The following is a 15,099-nucleotide window of genomic DNA, read 5'->3' as shown; positions in this document are numbered from 1 at the left end:
CTAACAAGGGGGTCCGTGATTGATTTCTGAATAACCGAGTGCCACTGCTACGCTGTTGCTATATATATATATATATATATATATATATATATATATATATATATACACACCGAAATGTATTATTTTTTTCTTTTTCACTATAGAAATATATATTTTGATCCAGTGGTGATGCATAGCAGGTTTCTTATAGGCTTTGTATGTTACTGTAAGATTCCACAAACCACACAAAGATGCAAAGCAACTATACTGTACAACCATATACTACACAACAACACATAGATAAGCTACACATTAATATTTCGGTCATTAAATCAATTTTTTGCAGCTCATATCAGGCTAAAACCATCATCGTCTGGCAGATATTCTGAATGTATAACAAAACCTTCTGACTGAGGTGAATAGACTACGGAAAAGCAAAAAAAGTTCTCATGATATATGGCTTTGTTTCATCACCAGAATTCTCCTAGACATTGTATTCGTACAGGTGATTATTTCTATATACTACAGGTACATGATCGCTGATTTAGGGGGTAAATCAGTTGACTTATCGGGTGTGAAAAGTAATGGGTGCCCTTTGGAGCAATACGATTGTTCTTCCAATCAGGTACCCATTACTACTGACACGCCCTAAAGCAAGTGGTTTGGCCACACAAAGCGACCCCGACAAATGAGGTCTTGAACATGAAAAGACATTGGAGGTTATTCTGATCGGAGCGGCCAAACGTGCGTACGTTCGCCATTAACGTACGCTAGCCGTACGCGGCCGTTAGGGTTAGGTCCACCCACAAATCAGCCGCTTACGTACGGGCAGAAATACCGTAGAAGGGGAGTGGCGTACAAATGAGCGTACGTCAACGTACGCGGACGGCCCAGCCCTTGCACTCCGACAACAGGCGTACAACTAAGCGTACGGCGCCGTTTACGGACGTCTTTCCTCCGTCTCCCCACCGACTTCTTGCGGAGATCTGAGCGTACGCCAGTTTGCACGGATGGGTCCCTATTGTTTTCAATAGAAAACTCAGCTTATGTCACCGCTCGTGAGAGTGAGCGTACGTCCGTGTACGCTGGCATACCCTTCACATATATGGACCTGCAAATCTTGCCTTTCAACTATAATTATGAAAATTAATTAATTGATTGAATTAATTAATGTGCAAAATAGTGGCCATGGGCTTCAAACATTGCTGAAACATCCTTTGTAGGTGTTAGATGTGGTTTATGTTATTGTATCCTAAATACAAAACCTATGTTAGTATTAGAGTGAACACGTTGACACATGTCGACTTGTGTAGATTGAGTGTGCTACTGCGTAAAGTCTATGAAAGCACGTAGTGAATGTGTCTAACTGTTTAGCAAATACCTACCTTAGCGTATAAAAAGATTCTTACCTTAAATTAAACAAACCTTTAAATGTGGAGAAGTATAGAAACATAAGCTTCCAATGTGTTTGCGTGCTGTGTGTGTGGCTTGCAGGCAGTGAAATCATGGTTTGGACTTAATAGACTGCAGCATTGCTTATTACATTCAGGTGTATGTGTTTGAGTAGTAATCAGCGTTAATTAGCCAACTCAGCCGCACGCTGGCATGCGGTATCTGTAGGGGTGGTTTGAGATGGCGGTTGGCGGACGCCTGTTTTGTGTCCGAAATGAACGGTGCCTTAGTCGATCGTGCGGTAGTAGCACCGCTCATTTTTTGTGCACACCCCCGTGTACGCCCATATTTACGCCCATTTTCCCTCATTATTTCGGCCGCTCCCATCAACACGCCCCTATGCCGCCCCCATTACCCGTACACTCGCGTACAGGTTTTTTCGCACGTTGAGACCCGGCCGTAAGCGTTGTGGAGTGTTCGCGCCGGCGCATTAGCGTATCTGCACATGCGCAGATCATGAAAAACACCGGGACGTACGCGTACGGCCCGGCCGCTCCAACCAGAATAAGGCCCATTGTGTAGGTGCCCAAACTGGACTTTTTATGCACCTCTCTGCTCGCTACTTTGGAAAGCTCTGACAATAAATGTCAGCACCCGCATGGCAGAACAACTGAATTGCTGCCGGAGGGTGCACAAATAACAATGGAATCAACCCTTTTAGAGTGCAAGATAAGTATATGTGACCAGCTAAGCCCGCTGAAATGAAAAGCTTTGATAGCTAGCCTGCTACCTTGTGATTGCCTCTGTGTTTCTGTATGTATGAAAGCAGGTTGCAGTGTTTTCGGTTACACACGGACAATAGACATATACTGTATATGTTAAATATTTTTCTTTGGCATTAGCACTGACTATAGAAGGACAAGTCTGTTTATAGTACGCCTGAGTCATACATTGTCTACCTCAAAAGGATAATCTATAGTATAATCTATTATACAAATGTCCAATTACCTTTCTTCTCTATCTCTTTTGCCACTGGCTTAATATGCAAATTTAGAGGACAAGGAAAGAGCAATTGCAGTAGCTCTGGCAGCAACTGTAACATCAATAACACAAATAAACGTTGAAGAATTGAGGGACAGATTTATTAAGCTTGGTGAAGTGATAAAGTGGCTAGTACTTTACTGGCCAATTAGCTACTAACTGCCAAGTTATGGGCTGGGTTTGAAAAATTTTAGGAACTGATTGGCTGGTGATATTTTACCAGACACATTATCACTTCCCCGAGCTTAATAATTCTGATCCTCAGGGTGTCTGTTTTTTATCACCGGCCAATCAGCTCCTATCTTTGAAGTTACATGCTTGGTTTGAAAAATTACAGATAGGAGCTGATTGACCAGTGATAAAAAAAAACAGACACTTTATCACTTCACCGAGTTTAATAAATCGACCCCACAGTTAGTAAAACAAATTCTTAGTTTAGATAACAATGACAAATATTTGGCAAATAGTTCTCAGCTTTCAATACGGTAATAAGATAGGGATGCATAAATAGCTGGTTCACTCATGTAAAAAAAAATTATGAAACCACAGAACTTCACAGAAAATCAGAACCACTTGGCCCATCTAGTCTGCCCCATTTTTTAACCTTTCAGTGACTTCAACCCTATTTGATCCTTAGGGGGGTATTCAATCTCATTTTATTCACCTTGTGCAGTCGACTTTATTATGGTTACGTTTTGCTCGACTGAAATATTTTTCCCTGCAAGCCGTGATCTCGCCAATTCAAAGTGTCAATCCTCGAAGTCTCCTCCTGTCGACGTTTGGAAAGCCCATAACTCGCAACATTGCATAAACTCCCCTTCGCGCCACGTCCGCACCTATAAATAGGCTTGTAACTCATGTTCCCTCACCTATTCCTGTTATGACTGGCTTTTGGTTACATGCGGAGTATTGTTCCTGTGGGATTCCTTCACTTTTGTTCACGCGCATCGTGCAAAATCCAGCTTCTTTGACAGCTCTAACTTTGCAGGTAATTAATATATATTTTGGTACTTATGTAATATCTGGGCTCCCATTTTTCTTATGAGACCGCGTCCCCTCGCGGGGCTCGCTACACTCGCCACGCTTCGGGCACGGTGGCTCGCTGCACTCGCCACACTATATAAAATCAACTCCATGCGTAGTTGGATAGTAGGGGTATGAAAAAATGGGGTGCATTTAACATGGGAGCCCAGATAATACATAAGTACCTATATTTTTTATTGGTTTTGGTCGGTGATAATGCTGTTGGCGTCGAGCCATGAACTCTGTACATCGTCGTGTTCAGATGCAAGGTAATGATTTTCTCTTGTTATTAACATGTCTTGTGTGGCATTTTTGACTGAGCGCAGCTGTGCTGTGGGCTGCAGACGCAGAATACTTGCTGATGTCCTGCTCCAAGGCTCTGGGCATCCGTGTTGCACAAACCCAGCAGCTCCAGCCGATTCACCCGGGTACATACAGTCAACAATTGTAATCGACCCATTCACAGATGATTCATAGAAGGAGTAGTACATAAGTATAGAGAATTCACTAATCATATAAAAAAACAAGCAGAAGAAACACATGTACTTCAACATGCAAACACAGCCGTTCTCATAACGATAACAGCATTTGATACATGTGCTGTGTATAGTGGAGGAACAGAACACACCTTCTATAAACAAAAAATAATGCCATACAATATTCTCCATGAAGAGTGTGCTTCTGCACCATATTTGTTGGGTGAAAATATGCACGCAGCATTTGCAAAACACATGCTGACAACACCGCTGCTGTTATGTCCTTCGCAAAACAAGTTATAATAATGGCCATAGTAGCAAAATATGTATGAGGAGTAACAGATGGAAACCTCAAACTATTTCACAATAAAATACAAACATCACGCCTCAAGATGGAGGCGAGCAAAACACCTAGAATAATTGCCTAAAGTGTGTCGAGAAATACATCCATACATGAACATTGAATAGGGTGCGTGTGAAATCGATTAAAAAAAGGGTCCAAAGAGCTCGGCTACTCGAGATCACATAATCTCGACAGGCGAGCAAAACGAAATGAGAAAAGAAAAACCCTAGCGCGGAAAAAAAACCAAAGAATTGAATATCCGAGATGCAAAAAAAAAAAAAAAATTCTCAGGTGAACTCCATGAAACGCTTGACGGCGACTGAGCTCGACAGACATTGAATACCCCCCTTAGTTCTTTGTAAGGATATTCATATGTACCATACAACAGACTGCAAAAAAAACTCCCTGTAAACCACTGCTCCTCCAAGGATGGCTGCAAAATGGAGCACAATATTATACCCATCACCTGCCTCCTGCAGTTACTGGATTAGTATAGTAATCAGGGCCGGCGCTACCATTAGGCATCTGCCAATGGATGTCAGCCACTAGGGGTGCCGCCAGTGGCGTAACAATAGCCCTGCAGACCCCGCAGTGGCGGGGAGGCGCAGTGTAGGTGTGGGTGCCGGGGATCTGTGGGGCTATTGTAATGCCGCTGCCGGGACCCGGAGATTAACTTGTCTGCGGTCCCGGCTCCCCTATCCCCTCTTGCCTTCTGCTTCTAATCTAAACAGACCATCACAAAATGTCCTCCCCCATACAGCAGACAGTTTGCCTCCTCTAGCATCCTCAAAACTGTCTACTGTATGGGGGCGGACATTTTGTGATGGTCCGTTTTAATTAGAAGCTGGAGCCAGGAGCGGACAGGGGAGCCGGGACCGCAGACAAGGTGGTGGAACCTGCTACAGAAGCGGCTTTTATAGGAGTAAGGCGGGGGGCCCAAAACTTGTACTTATGCCACTGGGTGCCGCTGAGGTTGTGACATCTACAACTACATGATGATGGTGGTAACTGTGGGACTTATCAGCTGCAGTCCACTTTCTAGTGTGGCCACCACACAGGCAACGCTTACATGTTAGATGCTGTCACTGTGCAGGGGAGGGTGTTAGAGGAGCAGGAGTTTTGTTTACTGTAGCTCTGCCTAGGGTGCAAGGAAACCTTGCACCGGCCCCGATAGTGATGAGAGGCAACATGACGGGTGGCACAGGAGATTGGATACTTGTTTTACCACCAAACACTTCTATTCCTGCTGTCAAACACTGCAGACCAGAGAGCACGTGACTGGTGTGACCCTGAGTTCCATGCTAAAATCACTAAGCTCACTTCATTCAACAAATCAAAGAGAGTAATGATCAGGGAAAGGAAGGAGAGACTCTGTGGGGTTTATTTACTAAGATGGTATTTCTATTGACGGAATGTTGCTATGGGCAACCAATCAGATTCTATTCTCTTTGAGAAGTAGCATCTGTTAAGCTGCTTTGGGCAACAATCATTAGAACTCCCATCTTAGTAAATAAAGATAAACAAGCGCGATAAGTGAGAGATAAATTGGAGAACTTGCAAAATGCAACCAAATATTTTCATAGACTGTGCTAGATAAATGACAGATGTTGAATGGTTGATTTAGGCACTGTCTACACTATGGGCCTGATTCTGGTTGACTCCATAAACTGCGAAGATAGCAGCTTATCGAGTCCTACAGTGCCCGCCCTGCCGAAAAACCGAATAAAGCCAGCGACCATCGAATGATTTCTCCCGGGCTTGCAAGTCAGTGTAGAATGGGTAGACAGGTCAGGCGCCGAGATGCATGGCGTGAGTAAGCCAACAGTTCCCATGTAACTGGTCAGAGAAGATACACAGTGCTACCTGTTACTCCATGGCATGGCGTATAATGCACAAGGAGTTATGTCGAGACATCTGTAGCTTGCACCATAGTGACAGAACCCAGCATTCTGCCTGAACACCGCGTGCTGCAAATGGCAAACCACGAAGCACCTCCGTATTAGAAGAGGAAATCCTGTGACCTGTTATCAGGTCTTTGCCACGTGACATATATTAGACTCATGACATACAGTATTAGACTGATGAAAAAGAGTAACCTAGCAGTTTCAGCACAAATAAATCCACTAACATTTGGGGTTAAAAAAATAGAACCCATAATAGGCCAATTAAAAATAAAATAAGGAAACAAACGGATTACTTTGCGTCACACACTATATAACTCTATATAAATCTATGATAAGTGTCGTACTTCATATCTCTATGCTCAGGAAAGCTATTGGATAGAATATGTGGCCAGATAATTGGGACTAATTGCATAAAATGTTATGGGGCCAAACTTAGAGGTTTGATTCCCACCTCTGCGTGAACTGTTGTGAGTTTGTATATTCTCTCCTTGCTTTTGTGGGTTTTCTCCAGTTTAATCCTACAATCCAAAAATATACTGGCAAAGTAATTGGCCACTGAGAAAAAACAACGGTAGTTGTGTAGTTTCATGGCGGCAGTTAAGTAGTTAGTGTAGTGTCCCTGTCAGTATTAGTGTTGTGTTCCCGCAGTCAGCGTAGGCAATGTCCCTGTCAGTATCAGCGTAGTGTTACTGACTGTTCGCGGCCAGCCGGAGCATACGTAGTTAGCGTAGTCAGTCAGCGTTACGCTGTTAGCTTAGTCAGTCAGTGCTTATTACATTGCATGGGAACCATTGACCATTTTAACCTGCCTGACATGACAGGTGTGAATGTGTTCCTGAAACACCCCCACTATCCATGCCAGCCTGAAGCGTGGCTAGCCCCGCAAGGGGATGCGGTACGCATCCTCCCGACCTGTTCATACCCCCATTATCCACTTCAGTTTGGAGTTGATTTTATAATGCGCAACGAGCCACCGAGCCCGAAGAGTGGCGAGCGCAGCAAGCCCCATGAGGGGATGCGGAATACACGTCAAGTAATCCAGCTTCGGGCTCTCCACACTTTATAAAATCAACTCCACGCCGAATTCGATAGTGGGGGTATGAACAGGTCGGGAGGACGTGTACTGCGTCCGCTCGCCACGCTTCGGGCTGGCATGGAGAGTGGGGGTTTGAAACGGAGGCATTTGCCAGTATGTAACATGGAGCACTGGCAAATGCATCCTACATTGTGCACAAGAAGCACGTGCTACCGAACCCCTAACCCTGTCCATCTCCCTGAAGCGGACACAGGCAGGGTTGCCGTACCCTGCTGCAATAATTACTGAGACGCACAAGCATCTGAGCTGCTTGTGCATCTCAGGCAGATGGAGCGCCTCTCCGACGGTGCCCGCATGATCGCCTGTCCGCCAGCGCAGGGGATCTGGCGGTTACCGGTGCTGTGTGAGAGGCGCTCACTAGGCTTGCCAGGGAAAGAGCTGCAGCTCTCAGGGACAGTACAGTGACTAGCTGTCTGATGGGAACACTACGCTAAGCAGTCATTGGGCTACACTGACAACGTTGCGTAGCAGGGTGCAGTGATAATACACAAGTACCAAAACTAGCCTTGGATATATATATATAAGACAGTGGCTCCCAAACTTTTTTGTATCAGGACGCCCTAGAGTGTCATCATTTTTATCATGGCAGCTCAAGGCCAAAAGCATCTAACAGCGAAATTTAGAAAAAAAAAAATTAAGTAAATTGTGTTTAAATGCATCCGTAGGTTTAATTATGTGGGGAGGGACAGAATTAATTTTTGCTTGTCCACATATTTTATGATTTGCAGCCACAAGCGCTGGTTTTGCTTGATCATAAATCATTTTAATTTGTCCTGGACAACCAAACCAATGCACCACTAACAGTGCTGCGAGGCACCCTGTTAGGGAACCACTGTAGTATAGAACAGTGGTTCCCAACCCTGGTCCTCAAGTACCCCCAACAGTGCACGTTTTCCAAGTCACCCAACAGGTGCACTCATTATTCAGACACATTTTAAAAGATTCACAGGTGGAGCTAATTAGGTCAGTGTTGATTGTGTGAGGAGACCTGGAAAACGTGCACTGTTGGGGGTACTTGAGGACCAGGGTTGGGAACCACTGGTGCAGAATATAGGATTGTAAGCTTTACGGGAGCAGTGACTGATGTGAATGGGCAAATATTCTATAAAGCTCTGTAGAATATGTGTGGGCTATATAAATGACTGGTAAATAATGAACTGGTTTTGTATACAATGCAATAACGTAAAGAAGTGTCACGTATATAAATGAAAATAGTAACTGTAGCCGGCTGTAAAATAGTAACTGTAGTGGACTGTAAAATACTATTAATAGCAACTGTAGTTGACAGTCGACTGTAAAAAGTAGAATTTTCCATATAAAATGTATATGCACCCTCAGAGGCGTAAGTTCATCAGGACGACATGCAAAAGTACAATACTTCACAAGATAAGAAGAGCGGTCTGGCTTTAAAACATAGTTCAGAGACACGGCGGCACTCGTAGAGAATATACACCAGGCAGAGGGTTATGCGGGACTATGTAAAAACCGCACCGGACTAAACCCCGGACTGCCGGACAGGACATCAAAATCTGCAGTCCGGAGCTTGTAGGGTCCGGTCTGGGGGGTGTCCTGTCCAGGGGTGTCTTGTCCGGGGGGGTCCCTGTGATAGCTATCACCAGGGACATGGGGGAGGGGAGATTACAGCCTCCCCGGGTGGTCCAGACCGTCCGGTTTTTGCTACATGCCCGGACCATACAGGGAGGCTTTATTCTACCCCCCCCCCTCCTCTACCTGGTGACAGGTGTGACAGGCAGCCCCACCGGACAGGACACCCCCGGACAGGACACCCCCCGGACTACAAGCTACAAAATGCAGAGTTTGATGTCCGGTCCGGCGGTCCGGAGGTTTTGTGTTGGTCCGGTTTTCACCCATACCCGGGTTATGCCAACATTTCAAAGCCTAACGCGGCTTCTTTATCTCCCGCACCTGGATAATGAAGCCGCATTAGGTTTTGAAACATTAGCATAACCCTCTGCCTGGTGTCTGTTATGTCTCAGCGCCGCCGTCTCTCTGAACTTTATATATATATATATATATATATATATATATATATATATATATATATATATATTTAGAGAGAGAGAGAGAGAGAGAGAGAGAGAGAGAGAGAGAGAGAGAGAGAGAAAAAGACGCAGAGGATGAGATACTCACGGCTTAAGTTCAATAAACATAAACGGAGCCAGAAGTATAGCGAGTTGTATAAGCCGCGAGTGCCTCATAAAGATCAGCTCACTCGACCAGACAAAGGAGCTATCGCCCATAGCCACTGACAGTTGTGTTTCTATCAGAGGACTCACTTTGTTTATATTGTTTACATCATTTATAATATTTGTATATTTTGTGGAGGTACAGCGCTGGTGGGTTTCTATTTTTTTATGCAGTTTAGGAGTTAAGGCCCCCATACACTAGGGCAACTTGTCCTTAGGACAAGTCGCCCCCAACTTCCCCCTGAGCTTCCCCGGCTGCTCCCCGGGGGAGCTTGATTAGATTGGCACTTGATGTGCCATTTTTTACATGTGATAAATCGTCTCGATTTATCACATGTAAAAAACCCGGGGAGCAGGGGGGGGGGCTGCAGAGGACTGCTGGTGGGAGCAGGGGGGGGCTGGGGATGCTGCGGGGGACACAGGCGGTATAGAGCCGGGCAGAGGGAGCCGGGAGCTGTCAGTGCTAGAAAAAAAAGCCTATACAATGAATGGGCAGCCTGTGACTGGCTGAGCGCTCTCTCAGCCAATTGCTGACTGGCTGAGAGAGCGCTCAGCCAATCACAGGCCGCCCATTCATTGTATGGGCTTTTTTTTTTAATTCAGTACTGACAGCTCCCGGCTCCCCCTGCCCGGCTCTATGCCGCCTGTGTCCCCCGCAGCGTCCCCAGCCCCCCCTGCTCCCTCCACCGCCGCGCCGCCCCACTAGGTCCCAAGTCGGGTGGTCGGACGTGCAGCAGGTCCGACCACCCGACGCAGATCCGATGCGCACGGGACCGCGCATCGGATCTGAGGGGACATCAAAACTAGCCGATTTTGGTCCGATTTCGGCCAGATCCGATTGATCTGGCCGAAATCGGACCAAAATCGGCTAGTGTATGGGGGCCTTTAGAATTTGGTAAATCCTAGGATATATCATAAGCAGCAGTACCACAGGAGCAGTCGCCATCCTTTTTCTATTTTTGTTTTTTTCTACAGTATAATGGTAATGTTTACTTCCATAACATGAGTCACTGGTGGAAATGGAGATTCTAATATCCAGTAGCAGCTGCCGCGCTGACCATGTAGTGCAGGGTGGGACCACTTCGCACATATAAACATATTTGTGATCATGTATATAATATATGTACTGGCAGGGGAGAGAGTTCATCTAAGTTGCCCGGAGGCAAGTTGGCGTTTGGTGCCCCCACCCCAAATATGGTGTGTGTCAACATTCACCTGTGCATATAATCTGAGTCCAGCAGCATTGCTTGCTGCAGAACAGGCTGAGTGATACCAAACAGAAGCCATCCTGTCCCCATTACAGATGTTAGCAGGGCTCCTGCTATTAACTACAGGTGTGCCACAGAGCTCCATTGCAAGAGCCAAGGTCACACTTGGATTCCGCTGTGAACCACATAAGTGCTAAGCAGTTACCATGTGCAATGCATGGTTGGTGCTGCAGCCAACACTGATATCCTCTCCAAAAAGTTTCTATATCTTTTCCTCTGGTCTGCATTAGGTTCCTGAATTTTGTTGGTCATCATAAAATAGGTGTAAATAAGTGAAGCATTCAGCAGAATGTACAGCGGAAGTTCCACTCACTAATTGTAGTGAAATGTAAAGGAAAAAAACAAAAAAAACGAGAAGTTAAACCAGCAGCTAAATATAACCTCCAGCGACATCTGAGGACAAAGGGGCTTTCCACAGCACTAACTCCAATGGGAATATTAATTACATACACAGCCGGTAAATACACACTACACACTCTAGGTTATGGTATGCATGATAGACTGTCTCATGATAGACAGTCATATGGTCGACCGCTAATGGTCGACAGGGTCAAAAGGCCAACAGAATCTAAAGCAGGGGTAGCCATTTCCAGTCCTCGAGAGCTACCAACAGTGCACGTTTTCCAGGTCTCCTCACAGAATAACAAGTGAAGTAATTAGCTCCACCTGTGGATCTTTCAAAATGTGTCAGTCAGTAATGAGTGCAGCTGTGTATCTGTGAGGTGAGCTAGAAACCGGGAACTGTTGGTAGCTCTCAAGGACTGGAGTTGGCTACCCCTGCTCTAAAGGTCGACATGGTTATATGGTCAACATGACATGCAGGGCCGATGCAAGGCACCGGAGCGCCCCAGGCGAGTCCGGGTGGGGGCGCCCCGGTGCCGGGGGGAGGGAGGGGGGGTGGTACCTGTGTAAAAAAATTGCTGCCCCGGCGTCCCTGCAGTGCTGGGGCGGTCAGGGGTGTCCGTGCCGTAGGGGTACCTGCAGCGCCGTCATGTGTATAAAGCTGGCTGCGGCCGGCGCGGTCCCTGTAGTGAATAGCAAATAACTAGTGCTTCCCGCGCCGCGCGCATAGCGCTAGTTATTTGCTATTCACTACAGGGACCCCGCCGGCCGCAGCCAGCTTTATACACATGACGGCGCCGCAGGTACCCCTACGGCACGGACACCCCTGACCAGCAATTTTTTTACACAGTTCGCTGGGGGTGAGGGGCGAACTGCCGCCCTCCAGGTGCCTGATGACATGGTCAAAAAGGTCGACATGGGAAAAGGTTGACATGAGTTTTTAATGTTTTTAGGGTGTCTGTGTCGACATAGGTCAACATGGACACTGTCTAAGTGTACCGCGTCCAATTGCATGGCATGAAATACCACCTATCGGCACATGTTGGCTGAAAATTTAGTAAAAAAAAATACATGTCGACCTTTTTCATGTCGACCTTTAAACTCTGTTGATCTTTTCCATGTCGACCTTTAGACCCTGTCGACCATATAACTGTCAGTCCGGCAACCCACACACAGAGCCAGTAAATACATATTCAGGGCAGCACACAATCAATGCATCTGTACTGTATGTGTAATATACAAGGTCATAACTAGACCATTATTGTGGGCATCCCCACTTCCAAAGAAAAACCCAGCCTTGAGTGACTAGTTGGGGGGGACACTTTATACGGGGTGATCCCATTTAGTGGAGCCTGGTTCATTAAATACGGGATACCCCTACTCATTTCAATTTTGATTTATTTTTTTTGTAACTATTGGCCAGATTCTCTAAGCTTCAAAAGTGATAAAATGGAGAGTGATAAACAGCCAGCCAATCAGCTCCTACCTGCCATGTCACAGACTGTGTTTGAAAAATGTCAGACAGGAGCTGATTGGCTGGCTGTTTATCACTCTCTATTTTATCACTTTTGAAGCTTAGAGAATCTGGCCCTATATCTTTACATAGAGAAATACTGCACAGATCACACTGATGCCATGAGGCTGCTCAGAAGTTTGATGTGCGTCTGATGCTGTGTTTTGTATGCAAGTGGCACTGTCAGTGGGCATCGCAATGCAAATCCCCAACTGCCAAGACGCGTATATTTTCAGATCTGCTGCATAAGAATTAGCACTCGCAAAGGGATTTGCACGCATCTCTGAATCTGGTCAGGCACGCATGCATAACAAATGTGTCATATCAAGGGAAAATGGCCTATTGGTAGACAACACGGAGGCTCCATTTTCAGACCAGGATCCTATGGGCGTAGTTTCTTCTAACAGCAATCTTTTGGTTTGTGATATACAGTAAATATACATTTTATTTATGTTATCATTTTCTTATCTAAATTTGTTTACCGTGTATAATATACAGTAGTGTGTTCTGAGTGATGTCACTATATAGTCACACAAGCTGCTGACAACTAATGCTATCAGCAGACAGGGAACGACATTATGTCAATATGTATGTACCTTTGGTAGTTATTCTATATAGCAAGCACAATAATGGCATAGTATATGACATTATGGGCCTGAGCAAATTGCTATGTGGTGCCCCCTTTCCCTTAAACAATAATGCTTTATGGGGCAAGGTCACATTTCATGTTATGCAGCACAGCAGACACAATTCTCCATTATTTAAATTGTGCCACAAAAATCTTGCCACTTATACACATTACACTAGGTAGAGACTCTCAAATACATTACGCCAGGTAGAGCACCATTAATCATTGTCAGATTGGCAGATAGGTGAAGCTGCACTACCCCACTGCCATGCACAGAACCTTCAGCTTTAAAAAAAATACATGCCGACCACAGGGGGCCCCTAGCTAGAGGGTGGCCCCAGGGGTACTGGCCCCCTTTGCCCCCCTTAATCCGGCTCTGCCCTGGGCCCTGTCACATATTAAGAGGGAAGAGTCCAGATACGCCAGGCAGAGCCCCCAGTTACACATAATGACAGGCAGAACCCTCGTCAGATGTTGTGCCAGGCAGAGCCTCCAGTTATAAATTACGCCAGGCAGAAACCTGTTGCACCAGGCAGAGCACCCATTATACCAGGAGGAGGAGGAGAGGAGGGGGAGACACACACAGAGGGAGAGAGAGGGGAGGGAAGCAGGTATTACCTGTTCTCAGCAGCTGCAGAGAACTCTGATGGGGGTGGGCCCTTTCCAGCATTAAGTCCCGCCCCCTAAGTACCTGTGAATCACCGGTCCCTGGCACCTGACCACGCTATATCCTCCGTGGCCGTGCAGTAGCAGCCGCAGAGCAATGGAGGGAGGGTTCTTACATTCAGCGGTGGTCCACATTTTTGAAAAGACATGTCGTTTTTAATGAGGTCTCTCATAAATGTATTTGAGTTATGTGGTAAATTTGACATTTTGGGAAATTATCCTGTCAGAAATATCTGCAATAGTAAGACACTGATGACTGCATGTGTGCCCTGTGAGCAGTGTGGCTTTGTGATTAGGTTCAAATTACTGAGGTGTGCCGTCATTTGGAAATAATGCATGTCATGTGATCTAATGTGTCCAATCATATTACAAATCTGTCTCACTATACTACACAAACACAAAAGTGCTAATAAAGGCACTGAAACGTTGCCATATTTACCTTGTGCCATGTGGATTTATTTAGAAGCCAGGAGTGCTGCTACTAAAGTGATCATCTGTATATATGTCTAGTGTCTGTGTGTCTCCAAAACACTGTCATCTGTTGGCAGCGAGTGAAACTACATCTTTTCCTCTCCCCCAAATGCACAAACACATAGGCAATCACAAGGTAGCAGACTAGCTTCCGAAGCATTTGCTTCGATCGGGCTTACTACTTATATAGTTATTATTATTGAATGAAGAAGCAACGAGGGAACATTGTCACAAAGGACAAAATTACCATCTTTGAAGCAACTCATCTGTCATTTATTGCAGAGGACAAGTGGATACAGAAACTACAGGATCAAATCAATACATATAGATCTGATCTAATTACATTAAAATTGGAGAAAGTGGCCACTGTCCAGAAAGAATTTACTGAGAATAGATTCTATGAGTGGGTTAACAGCACAACAAATCGACAGAAATTTGTCAGGCAGAAGTCCTCAGGATTGGGCACGTCGCAACCTTGACACAGATAATTCGGGCACAGGCAATTCAACAGCAAGTGAAACTGATCAAGCATCTTCAACAAAAAAAATGTTCCCAGAAACCACCTTTAGGGGTTAAAACCAGAGCCCACGGAGGACCTCTAGAAGAAGAACCCGCAGAGGCAAGCAGTGTCAAAGACTCAGCAAAAAGCAAGCGGACCAAGAAACCATAGTATTCAACTCATCTTCTCGTGAACGGACCAATTGTGAACTTTCTCTCATTTGTACCGACGCACTATGATAATTCATTTTC

General features: G+C 45.5%; 1 protein-coding gene across 3 annotated transcripts in view; it reads right to left on the bottom strand.

Annotated features, from left to right (window-relative positions):
• Nucleotides 1–15,099, bottom strand: part of RHOH (ras homolog family member H) — a 59,484-nt gene that overhangs the window by 29,356 nt on the left and 15,029 nt on the right. The gene's annotated exons all lie outside the window — the stretch shown is intronic.

Source organism: Crinia signifera, chromosome 1, assembly GCF_055691185.1.
Source record: "Crinia signifera chromosome 1, ASM5569118v1, whole genome shotgun sequence".
Lineage (NCBI taxonomy): Eukaryota > Metazoa > Chordata > Amphibia > Anura > Myobatrachidae > Crinia > Crinia signifera.
The sequence above is the reverse complement of the archived record's forward strand: the minus strand, read 5'-3'. Positions and strand labels throughout refer to the sequence as shown.